The 12,008-nt window shown below is 39.2% G+C and overlaps 1 long non-coding RNA gene across 1 annotated transcript in view; it reads right to left on the reverse strand.

Moving 5' to 3' along the window:
- Nucleotides 1-9,331: 9,331 nt before the first annotated feature.
- LOC105532419 overlaps nucleotides 9,332-12,008 on the reverse strand; it is a 166,196-nt gene continuing 163,519 nt past the window's right edge. The window contains exons 3-4 of the long non-coding RNA XR_001004972.1: nucleotides 11,347-11,566; nucleotides 9,332-9,466 (exon numbers count right to left, since the gene is read on the reverse strand). This is a non-coding gene — a long non-coding RNA (uncharacterized LOC105532419). The remainder of the gene's footprint in view (nucleotides 9,467-11,346; nucleotides 11,567-12,008) is intronic.

A 12,008-nucleotide genomic window follows, 5' to 3' on the forward strand; every position in this document is an offset into this window, starting at 1 on the left:
GGCTATCCAGTGCTAGCTCCTAATGTGGAAGGTATTGAGAAGAATGTATCATTCTATGGCTGGGAAAACACCAAAGCAAAATTTGGAAGCCATGAAGTAGCTTGGAGGTGGATGCTAAGAGAGAAAATCTTCTTGACTGTTACATATGAAATGCATTGGAGACAAATGAAATAATAAAAAGTCACACTGAGAAACACAATAAAATGATATTTATCCAAATGGCACAAATACTGCTTACATAATTTATTGCTTTTTAATGTTTAGGTATAATTGTATTGAGATGTAATACAGCATCAAGGTAAGGAAGTGCCCAAATTTGTGAAGATTGCCTTGAATTCAGGATATACTATTGTAAAATCAAGTTTAGCCTAAAGTTGCTTCATTTCATATTTTACATTCAGCCTAAAGGTTCCTCTGTACATAGTAACCCTAACTAAATGTGCAAGCAGATTAACTTACCCTTGTGCCAATCACCAAGCTTTTGACAATTAAAGGTGGCCAACTGTTCAAATTGTGTTCAAATAAGGCAAATGCCAAGCTGTAACCAATCTGGCTGTTTCTGCACTTCACTTCCATTTTCTGTATGTCACTTTCTCTTTTCTTTCCATAAATTTTCTACCACATGGATGCGCTGGAGTCTCCCTGAGCTTACACTGGCTTGGGAGGCTCCTTGATTCAGGCAAATTGTTCTTTGCCCAATTAAACTCTATTACCTTTAATTTATCTAAGGTTTTCTTTTAACACTATCACAGAAGGGAAGATGGGTGAAGTGTCTTGACTGGGTGAATTACAAGGCACACAAATCCTGTTCCAGAAAGTCCCATGAGGATTCAGGCAAAGCAAAGCAATTATCTAAATGCGCTTGGAAAAGGCTGGGAAATTTCAACTTTTCAAAAAACATAACACTTTAATGTTTAATTTTGTTTATTATTTACCTGTACCTGGAAAAATTGCCCTATTGTCCCCAACACCACCAGTACCACCACCGTTATCATTGTCAAGGTCCTATTGGTTTTCGAAAATCAAAGCCTCAAACGAGTCCTGTGCTGCTAATAGTTTGACTTCTGTTTTAATTTACACCACATCAACAAAATATAAACCATATGATCATCTCAACAGATGTCAGAAGAAGTATTTGGCCATTAACTCTCTTGGAAAGATCATTTGAGAGCAATTGTGGGAATAAGAAGGGAATGCATTGAGGAATGAAAGAAAAAGTTAATTTAACTATGGGGTAAAGTAGGTGCTAAAGTCTTGAGTGGAAAGGCCCAGAAGTCTGGAACCCAGTCCTGAAGAGATTTTGTGGAACAGATTTGATAGTCTGAGAAGTGCTTGAAAAAGTAGACTAAAGAGAGAGCATGTATAAGGGACATGTTTTAAATGCCCAAGGAAGGGATCGAACTAAGGAGAACTTGCTACCGAGCTTTGTCATTTTCAAGTAAGTGGTAACTAGTGCCTCTACCCAGAGCCTCCACCGGTCAGCCAAGACTCACACTTCAGTCTGAGTAACAACAACGCCTGCTCTGACCTGGAATTGTTTCTTTCTACCTCATTTGACCTCCTAATTAGGATGTTTTCCCACAAGGCCTTAAAGTTGCATGTAAGACTGTTGGATAAATACAATTAAAACAAAATCTTCCCTCAACCCAGAAAACCTCTCCATAAGATAGTAGAGAAAGAAAACAGTTTTATTATTGAATAAGCATTAAACCAGAATGTGATACACATCACAAGCAATCTGCTAAGAGATTGCAAAGACAGAAAGAAATCTAACCCTTTTATAAAGCCAACCGGATAAAACTCATTATCTACACGCTCTCTAAATAGACAATAATTAGTCCTCAAGTAAGAGGATTTGACAGTGCCATTTATTACATATAGTTTATCCTAAATTTACCTGTTAATTGGGGTGACCATCTGTGTTAGTTAATTGGTTTTATACAAAGGAAAAATAAACTTTCCATATCTTTTTGACAGAAGGTAGTTTTGCAGCTTGGAGCCAGGCACCCACTGAAGTTAGGCTCCTACCCTCCCCCAGAAATCGGGATACAGGGGTACTGTCTCCCTTGACATTTCCATTTCAAAAAGAGGGCTCCCAGGTTCTTGAAAAAGACATTCCTGGGTCATAACGCTGGCAGGAGCCTTATTTAATGTCTAAGAAACCGAACATACATTTTAAAGAGATAGAGAAAGAATTTACAAGTTTTCTATAGTAAATCACCTAACAAAAGGAGGCAGAGAGAAGTCTCCTCCCTTATATTTGACAAGGAGAATTGAGCCTCTTATTTTGTATTCCTATTTATTCTTACAAACCACAGGGACCCCTGCATCTGGATGCAATGGTGGAGAGGAGTTTCTATGCTGGTACTCATGGTTGGAGTGAGTGATCATGGTTCTCCTCTAGTTGCAAAAGCAGCACAGGTGGTAGCCATTCCAGTAATGAGAACCATGCTTAGCCTGTAATATTTGGTTAATAAAATCTTGAAAAAAAATAACAAAAAGAAGATAACCTGACATGTGGCTTAAATGCATTTTAATGACCAATATAACGCATTTTAATGACCAATGCCATTTTTGTGAGTCATTAACGAAATCATAAGTGATTATTTCTCTCTCTTGCTGGCTAACCTGCCTCTTTCTTACCTGGTAGGTTCTCAAACACAACTTTCCGGCCTGTACTGGATTCAGAGACTTTTTTTTTTTTTTTTTTATCAGTACATAGGAATTATAACTCTATCCCCACAGTACATAGTTATGCAAATCAAATTATACCAAAGATGGGGCAGTGCTTACAAAGATAAAGTGAAGTATTACCATTCCTGGAAATGAAATGGACAGTGAAACTTCAAAGAATGGTCACTCCAAAAGACATACATTAAGTTTTCAAATGCATTTCGCAGACATATATTTAAGCTGAACATTGGAAGAGGTGCTATTCCCTGAGAATTTTGATTGACTGGTCTTGTAAGATGCAGTCTGGAAGGCGAATGCAGTAGCTTTTCCTATTGTAATGCATCTCATTTTTCCTCATGGATAATACATAAAACAGCAACAATTGTTCACATCTTGGTGACTGTCCTTGAAAAGCTTAGGGTTTATTATCTTTCATAAGTGCTCATGACCAGCAAAAAAAAAGAAAACACCTCACCTCACATCCTGTTGTGGGAGCTCTGATTAGAGTCCAAATCATCTATATCTTAAGATAAAGGGAAATTATTCTCATATCATTCTCTCTCAACCTGGAATTCAAATATCTGATTTGATTTTGTTCTTGCATAACTTGGCTCTTATAATCAAGTCACAAACCTGATCTGTGGAATTTATTAGAGAAACAAAGCAACTTCCAGGATATATTCCAGAATTTGCAAATAAAATCCTACCTCCACATAATCCCTGCTTCTATCTAAGATTCTCAGTAATTAAATATATATTTAGAATGGTGAGCCTAAAGCTTTGAAAGGTCTTCAAATTTTAAATCAGGTTGTCAATGATTTTTAACAGAATTTTAGTCATACATTAATTCCATTGTACTCTATTTATCTGGAAAATAATCATCTGTGTGATACATATAATGTTTATAGTGTGATAATTGCTACTTAAGCAAAATATTCAGTTTATTCAAATATTTTTCCTAAACAAATTCCTGAAAATATGAAAGTTTATTTTTTACTATTTATTGTTTTTTACTATATCAACAAAATATATAGCTGATTGGTAAAGGAGTGAAGAGAATTTTTCCTCTCCCTCTGAAAATTCAACTCTGTTGAAAGAAACTGACAATAGAAACATTAACAGGCAAAAAAGGCATACAAATATATTAATGTACATGAGCCCAGGAACCATAAAAAATATGAGACTCAAAGAAGGGTCAGATAGCTGAGGTTTAAATGCACTCTCTTCATAGGTGAGGGGGAAATGGGAGTATGTAGACAATTTTCAGGGATAGTAAATGATTTTTTAGTAGAGTTTAATGGGCCCAAAATACAGACAATAATTTATAAATGGTTCCTTTGGAAACTGAATGGGACTGGCAAGTTATAGGAAGTTGAGGGGTGGAAGTGCCCTGTGAACAAATGTTGCCTTATTATGTAGATAAAGTCTCTTAGGTAATCTCTGGAAGATGCCCTTAGAAGAATAGATGAAAAATCTGACTGGGTGTGTTGAGGATTTTTAGTATCTTCTTTTCTTTTGTGATTAATATTTCCTGTTTTTGCAATGGGATTCTGTGGGAACCAGGTTTAGGGCAATGGCGCTTCTTTTAGAAAGAAGTTTCCTCAGTCAGAAAAGGAAGTTCCAGACAGAGTACCTTCGTGAGTTTGAGAGACGACAAACAAGAGAAGGATAGAAAGTTTTTAGTTCTGAGGCAGCCCCTAACATCCCCGTTTATTTTCATTCAATGTGCTCAGCATGCCAAAACACCATACTTTCCAGTATTGTTTTCTGAGCCCTAATATTGGCTAGGCTTTTCATTCAAACTGATATCTGGGCGTCATATGGTTAGATAGGAAAAGGTCCCTTGAACCCATACACCAATAAATACTGTTGTGTATACAAGTACAATCAATTGGTTTGACTTAGTCAGAAGTTGTAAAAATGCCTATACATTAGCCACTAGGAAAAATGTAAATATTTTTTCTATTGATTCATTACACCAAATGTTGACCAAGCTGAATACCATATTGCCACCCAGTATGTTTACATAAAAACAATAAAAGAGATTATATATATATATTTCTTTTTTCTAGGTATAAGCCAGTGATAAAGAGTATGTAAGGTAGTTTGTAAACATACCAGCAGCAATCCACCTTCCAGCAGATGGTGAATACAGAACGGTGCTTAGCTCTATTTTAATAATAAACTCTTTGAACATAACAAGGCGGCGCTTCATGAAAGAGCAGTTGGCTGTTGCCAAAGATGAAAGGACGAAGTCTGTATTCAAAGTTGGCCTACCAAGGCCTCCAAGAGTGTTTCTGCATGAATGGCTTTCTGGATTCCCATTGGATTTTATCCCACAGACAAATTATAATGTTTCACATGGTCCATCACATTCTGAAGATTAATGCACAGACAACGACCTGGGGAAAAAGTCCTCTTATGACAAATGTCCTTTCCAACCTGTGTTTCATACAGGAAGAAAAAATAATAAAACTAAGTATATTCCCCTGAATATTACATTCAGTCTCTTGCTAACATAAAAATGCTTAGTAGATAGATAAATTTGCCTTATTTCAAGAAAGGTTCCTCCAAGGAGAGAATGGAATCCCTGTTTAGGATTGTCTTTAAATACATTAATCTGACACAAGTTATCAACTGTGCCACTTCCATGTGTTGGGGTTCAGAAACTAATACCCTCCAAAAATGGCATGTTGACATGCTCAACTGAAAAAGAAGCCTCAAGGTCTCTCTGTTCTCCACTCCCTGACCCCTGACCCCAGCTCCCACTATCTCTTAATCCTGCCTCTCCCAAAGGACAAGATGAAATTGTTATCTGAAGTTCCCTTATCTGCCTAACATCTGGACCTGCCAAGGAAGAAAACAATCATCTCTGGTCCCTTCCCTGAGTTTTCAGTAACTGAACTCATATTGCAGGAAGAAAGGCTAAAGTCTGTCAACAGACTTTTGTCAAAAGCCATTGTCTGCTCTGCAGGCTCAACAGATTTTGTCGCAGGCCAATGTATCTTCTTCAAGCCCATTGAATTATCCTAAAAATTATTTACCACCCTGTAAAATTATCCACACTTCCCTGTCTCCCTTTCCCCTTAGAAGTAAATTATATAAGTATCTGTGCCCTATTGGGAGATGGAGCAATCGCTCTGCAATTTCCTCTCATGCATACTAATACATTTGTACGTCATTTCTCCTATTAATCTACTCTTTATCAGTTGATTTTTCAGCAAACCTTTAGACGACAAAGGGAAGGTTTTCCTTTGGCCCCTACACGTATTTACTCTTGATGCTCAACCTAAATGTGAACTTGAACAGATTTGCAAAGTCAAATGTCAGCAGGACAATGATGGAGAAATCCCTGTAATGTGCATGGGTAGAGAACTGGGAATGCTACAGTCACAGATGTTGGCAGCAACTCAAAATCAGGTAATACTGGTAGGTTACAGAGAACAGGCAGGACACAACCCTATACTGCAGCTATTCTTTTCTCTAAAAAAAAAAATAAATAATAAATAAAAAAAAAATCGTCTTTTACAAGAATGTGCAGGACATCTATTAAAGTATAAGAAGCCCAGGACAGAAAACATGGAAAGAATATCCAGTTACCTTCAGGGAGCTTAACATTCCTCACTGGCAAAATTCTAAGGCTGGCTGTTAAACAAGTAGATTTTAAAGGCAATCATTGGGAACCACCCTAAATTAAATAAGAAAAATCAGGCAAATTCACCATAACAGAAGGAAAAATACTGTAGAACAGCAGCGTGTTCATCAGAATTTATTTTTGAATACCAACTCAGGGATGAGGTGCAGTTGTTCACGTCTGTAATTCCAGCAACTTGGCAGGCCGAGGTAGGCTGATCACTTGAGCCCAGAAGTTGACCAGCCTAGGCAACACGGCAAAACCCCATCCCTACAAAGAATACAAAAATTAGCTGGACATGGTTGTGCACACCTGTAGTCCAAGCTACTCAGGAGGCTGAGGTGGGAGAATCACCTGAGCCTGGGAGTTCGAGGCTGCAGTGAGCCGTGATTGTGCCACTGCCCTTCAGCCTGAGCAATGGAGTGAGACAGTGCCTTTAAAAAAAAGAAAAAAGAAAAGAATTCTAACTTAGCCTCAAAATAGCTGTCCAAACTTGAGCAAGTTATTTAGCATCGCTGAGACTTTTTTTTTTTTTTTTTAATGAAGTTGATGTAGTAACTGTGGTTGTATGCAGGATTAATATTACAATGAGCTAATGATTCTAACGCAGGGTTTGGCACGCTGTTTCCTCTCCCTGCGTGGGATAATTGCTATTAATATGCAAAATAGTTGAAAAAAGGAGAGTCTGAAGTTAGGAATACTTATGAAGGAGTTTAAAGAAAACTTGAATTGTTGGGGACTCATTAACATTTATACAAAATCATTCAGAGTCCCAGAAAGAAAAAAAGCATGACTCATGCTGTTATACCTACTTCACAGAAGGGCTATTTATACACAAAGATTCTCTTAACCCAGATATCACATGAGTTAGGGCTGATGTTTGCCTTTGCCTGCTTCCAACCTACAACCATTACCTAATACACTGACCTGAACTGTGAACCCATTAATTAAAATGCCACTAAAATGTCATTACTGAATAAATCTTTCTAGCTCTAAAATCTAAATAATTGGGAAAATATAAAATAAATAATAAAAAAGAATTGATAAATATTAAGCCACAAGTGGAGAGTCTAGGGTTAAGGGGTTTTGTTGGTGTTTTCCCCTATAAAAATAATCCATATTACTAAAACGGTTCTGTGGTATCTGTTTTCCAAAAAGGTATCAAAGTTAAAAAATTTATAGAAGTAGCTTGACTGTATTTATGTTATCATCCTTGAAAAATGCTCAGTTCAAAAAATTATGAGCTTTTGGTGGCTTGCTTTTAAATCCAGTTTTATCCACTGATGATAGTTTCTTCTGTTTTAAAATAGATGAGAGTGCTTTGGTGATCATGGTTACACAGCGTAAATATTGAGGCCACACGCTGTCACCTGCTGTCATTCAGGAGTTCATTTGTTCACAGTTCACCTACTTTGAAACATCTGATTGTCTCAATTACCAGCAAACAGTGATTTCCCAAACATGGATGTTCTTCCATTAACTTCTAAAGGAAGTAGTTTGCTAAGAAGCTCCACCGCATATATCAATCATAAGAAGCCAGATCGCTTTTCAAAGGCATTCCTGCAGTGAGAACTCATTCAAGTGTCAAAGCACGGTTCTAATTGTAAAGTTAATTTTTGACCCTGGTAGGCTTGAAACATCCAAGGTTTAAATTTGATTCCCCAGATCCTACTAAAATGTAGAAGTCTAGAATGTTTCATGAATTGTAGAGGGTGCCCTAGATGGGAGGTGATATATAACATGATAGGGGACCCTCAAACAAGTCAGAGGATAATCTGGAAAAAAAATCAATGACTCTTTCTGGGGTGGAGATTGAAGTATTGATTAGGCAGAAAGTGGCTGATGGTAAAAAGTAGAATTACCCTATCCCTCCACCCCAAAGATGACAAGAAAGATTTGTGTCCTCAGAGTAAATGAATAAAGGAGACAAACTACCCGTGGCAGAGAAAGGTAAAGTCACATCAACAGGTTGCAGCCTTGCTGTGGGTAATCTCTGGAGGTTTCTCATCTTAGCGACATGAGAAATCATGATGCAGATGACCTAAGTCACACTTGCTTGAGGAAGGAGGGTATTCTGAGTAAGCCAGGAATAGAGAGGCACCTGCAAAAAGAAATAAGTTCCCACCAAGAGGCTGGCTAATATGGTTTGGCTCTATGTCCCCACCCAAATCTCATCACAAATTGTAATACCCCCACGTCAAGGGAGGAGCCTGGTGAGAGGTTATTAGATTACAGAAGTAGTTCCCCCACGATGTTCTTGTGAAACTGAGGGAGTTCTCATGAGATCTGATTGTTTTAAAAATGGCCATTTCCCCTGTACTCCCTCTCTCTCCTGCTCCCTTGTAAGATGTGCCTTGATTCCCCTTTGCCCTCCACCATGATTGTAAGCTTCCTGATGCCTCCCCAACCATATGGAACTGGGGGTCAGTTCTTTGGTTTATAAATTACCCAGTTAGCATCATTATAGCATGTGAAAATGGACTAATATAGAGAATTGGTACTGGCAGAGAGAGGCACTGCTATAAGGATAACCTGAAAATGTGGAAGCAACATTGGAACTGGACAACAGGCAGAGGTTTGAACAGTTTGGAGGGCTCAGAATAAGACAGGAAGATGGGCGAAAGTAGGGAACTTCCTAGAGAATTGCATGGTTTCAACCAAAATGTCGATAGTGATATGGACAATGAAGTCCAGGCTGAGGTGGCCTCAGATGGAGATGAGGAATCTACTGGGAACTGGAGCAAAGGTCACTCTTGCTAGGCTTTAGCAAAGAGAATGATGACAATTTGCCCCTGCCCTAGAGATCTGTGGGACTTTGAACTTGAGAGAGTCTGGCAGAAGAAATTTCTAAGCAGCAAAGCATTCAAGAGGTGACCTAGCTTTTCTTGAAAGCATACAACTATATGTGCTCACAAAGAGATGTTTTGAATTTGGAACTTATGTTTAAAGGGGAGGAAGAGCATAAAAGTTTGGAAAATTCACAGCCTGAACATGTGATAGAAAACAAAAACTCACTGTCTGCACAGCAACTCAAGGTGGCTGAATACATTTCCATAAGTAAAGAGGAGCTGAATGTTAATCAACAAGACAATGGGGATAGTGTCTTCAGGGCATTTCAGAGATCTTCAAGGCAGCCCCTCCTATCACTGGCCCAGAGGTCTAGGAGGGAAAAATGGTTTAATGGGCCAAGCCAGGGCCCTGATGCTCTGTGCACCCTTTGGACATGGAGCTTGGTGTTCCAGCCACTCCAGTTTCAGCCCTGGCTAAAAGGAGCCAAGGTACAGCTTAGCCCATGGCTTCAGTGGGTGCAAGCCCCAGGCCTTGGTGGCTTCTATGTGGTGTTGGGCCTTCAGGTATGCAGAAAACAAGAGTTGAGCTTTGGGAGCCTCTGCCTAGATTTCAGAGGGTATATGGAAATGTATAGATGTCCAGGCAGAAGTCTGCTTTGGGGTCAGAGTCCTCCTAGAGAGCCTCTACTAGGGCAATGCAAAAGGGAAATGTGGGGTTGGAGTCCCCACAAAGAGTCCTCACTGAGGCACTGCCTAGTGGAGATGTGAGAAGAGGGCCCTGCAGAAAGGTAGATCTACCGATAGCTAGCATGATGCACCTGGAAAAGCCATAGGCACTTAACACAAGCCTGTGAAAACAGCCATAGAGGCTGTACCCTGCAGAGTCACAGGCACACAGCTGCCCAAGGCTGTGGGAATCCACCTCCTGCATCAGTGTGTCCTTGATGTGAGACATGGAGTCAAAGGAGATTTTGGAGCTTTAAGATTTGATGACTGCCTGGCCAGGTTTAGGACATGCATAAGGCCTATGGCCCCCTTTTTTTTTTGCCAATTTCTCCCATTTGAAATGGGAACATTTACCTAATGTCTGTACCCTCATTCTGTCTTGAAAGTAATTAACTTGTTTTTTTTTGTTTTTTTGTTTTTTGTTTTTTTATTTTACAGGCTCATAGGCAGAAGGCACTTGCCTTATCTCAAATGAGACTTTGGACTTGGACTTTTGGGATAACGCTGGAATGAGTTAAGAGTTTGAGGGACTCTTGGGAAGGCATGATTGGTTTTGAAATGTGAGGACATGAGATCTGGGAGGGACCAGAGTTAGAATGGCATGGTTTGGCTGTGTCTCCACCCAAATATCATCACAAATTGTATTCCTCTTGTGTCAAGGGAGGGACCTCGTAAAAGGTAAATAGATCATGGGGGCGGATCTCTCATGCTGTTCTCATGATAGTAAGGGAGTTCTCACAAGATCTGATTGTTTTAAAAGTGGCAGTTTCCCCTGTGCTCCCTCTATCTCCTGCTGCCATCTAAGACATGCCATGCCTCCCCTTTGCCTTCCATCATGATCGTAAGTTTCCTGATGCCTCCCCAGCCATGCAGAACTGTGAGTCAATTAAACTTCTTTTGTTTATAAATTACCCAGTCTCAGGTAGTATCTTTACAGCTGTGTGAGAACAGACTAACACACTGGCCCTTAGTTCAAGGGCAAGAAGTAAGCTATGCCTGCCTCCACTTAACCCTGTCTTCACTCAGGTCTGCCTCATGTCATAGAAAAGCATCTGTGCCCATGATCAGAAAGAAGACCCTCTGTTTCATATTTCTCAACAACTGCTCAGCCCATATGGCCACTTTCTGCCATCTTCTTTACCTCTTAGTACTACTTGTAGTATCCTAGCCAGCCAGGCTGCTTCATGCTTCTGCATCTTAAGTCACAGTAGTGTCCCCAGCTCTACCACTCCGGTGTATCTTTGCTTCCCATCTTCCCTGGGAAAATGTTGATTTACTTTTTAAGCCTCCTCTCAGGCATTATCTCCAGAAAGCCTTTACTGACATTATCTTAGCCCCACACACTGAAGCTGAACAAAATGCCCCTTCTCTGTGCATTCTTATCATGGCCACATTACTTTTGTTACGTGTAATTCCTTTAAACCATGGACTCTTTGAAGGCAGGCAGGCAGGGGCTGTGCAATATTATCTCATACATCCTTTCTCTGACATGTGAAAATGTAATTAAATTAAATGATCTGTTACCTGTACCTCCTTTAGTGGTACCTGTCTGGTGGCCAGAGAAGCATCTGTCTCACATACAAGTGGGATCTGAACTGTTTTAATTAACAGGATAGTCTCCAAAGGCAAATTTTGTGTAAACTTGAATCAAGGGGCTCCTGAGAAAAACAGATGATTTTCCTCAATTAGAGACTGAAATCTACGCAGATGGAGCCAGAAGATTAAAACTGTCATGGCACTGGAGCTATAAAACATGAAAAGAAATGGGAGTGAAATGATGGGTTCAAGAATCCAAATTAGAATGCAGGAAGTAAGTAATCATCCTAGAATAAAAAAGAAAAGAAAAAAAAATTAAAACCTTGAAAACCAGGATGGGGAAGAAGACCAAAATCGAATGTTCAGTGATTAGGAATATGAAAACCTAAATTGGCAAGTCCACATAGTCACTCAGTTTAAGTCAAGGCCCCTCAAGCATCCTTTAGGAAACATTCTAACAAGAGAATCACCTTACTTCCTACTGTTTTTGATATAAACCTAAATGGACTGAGCCCTAGGCTCAAGAATAAAACATATATATACACACACACTCATATATACTTACATACATTTCTTCAGGGGAAAAAAAGACTGAAAAACTTAACCGACCCTTAAAAAAGAGACTGGATTAAGTAAGCCAGTCAACCAGT

This window comes from Mandrillus leucophaeus, unplaced genomic scaffold (genome assembly GCF_000951045.1).
Source record: "Mandrillus leucophaeus isolate KB7577 unplaced genomic scaffold, Mleu.le_1.0 Scaffold958, whole genome shotgun sequence".
Taxonomy (NCBI): Eukaryota; Metazoa; Chordata; class Mammalia; order Primates; family Cercopithecidae; genus Mandrillus; species Mandrillus leucophaeus.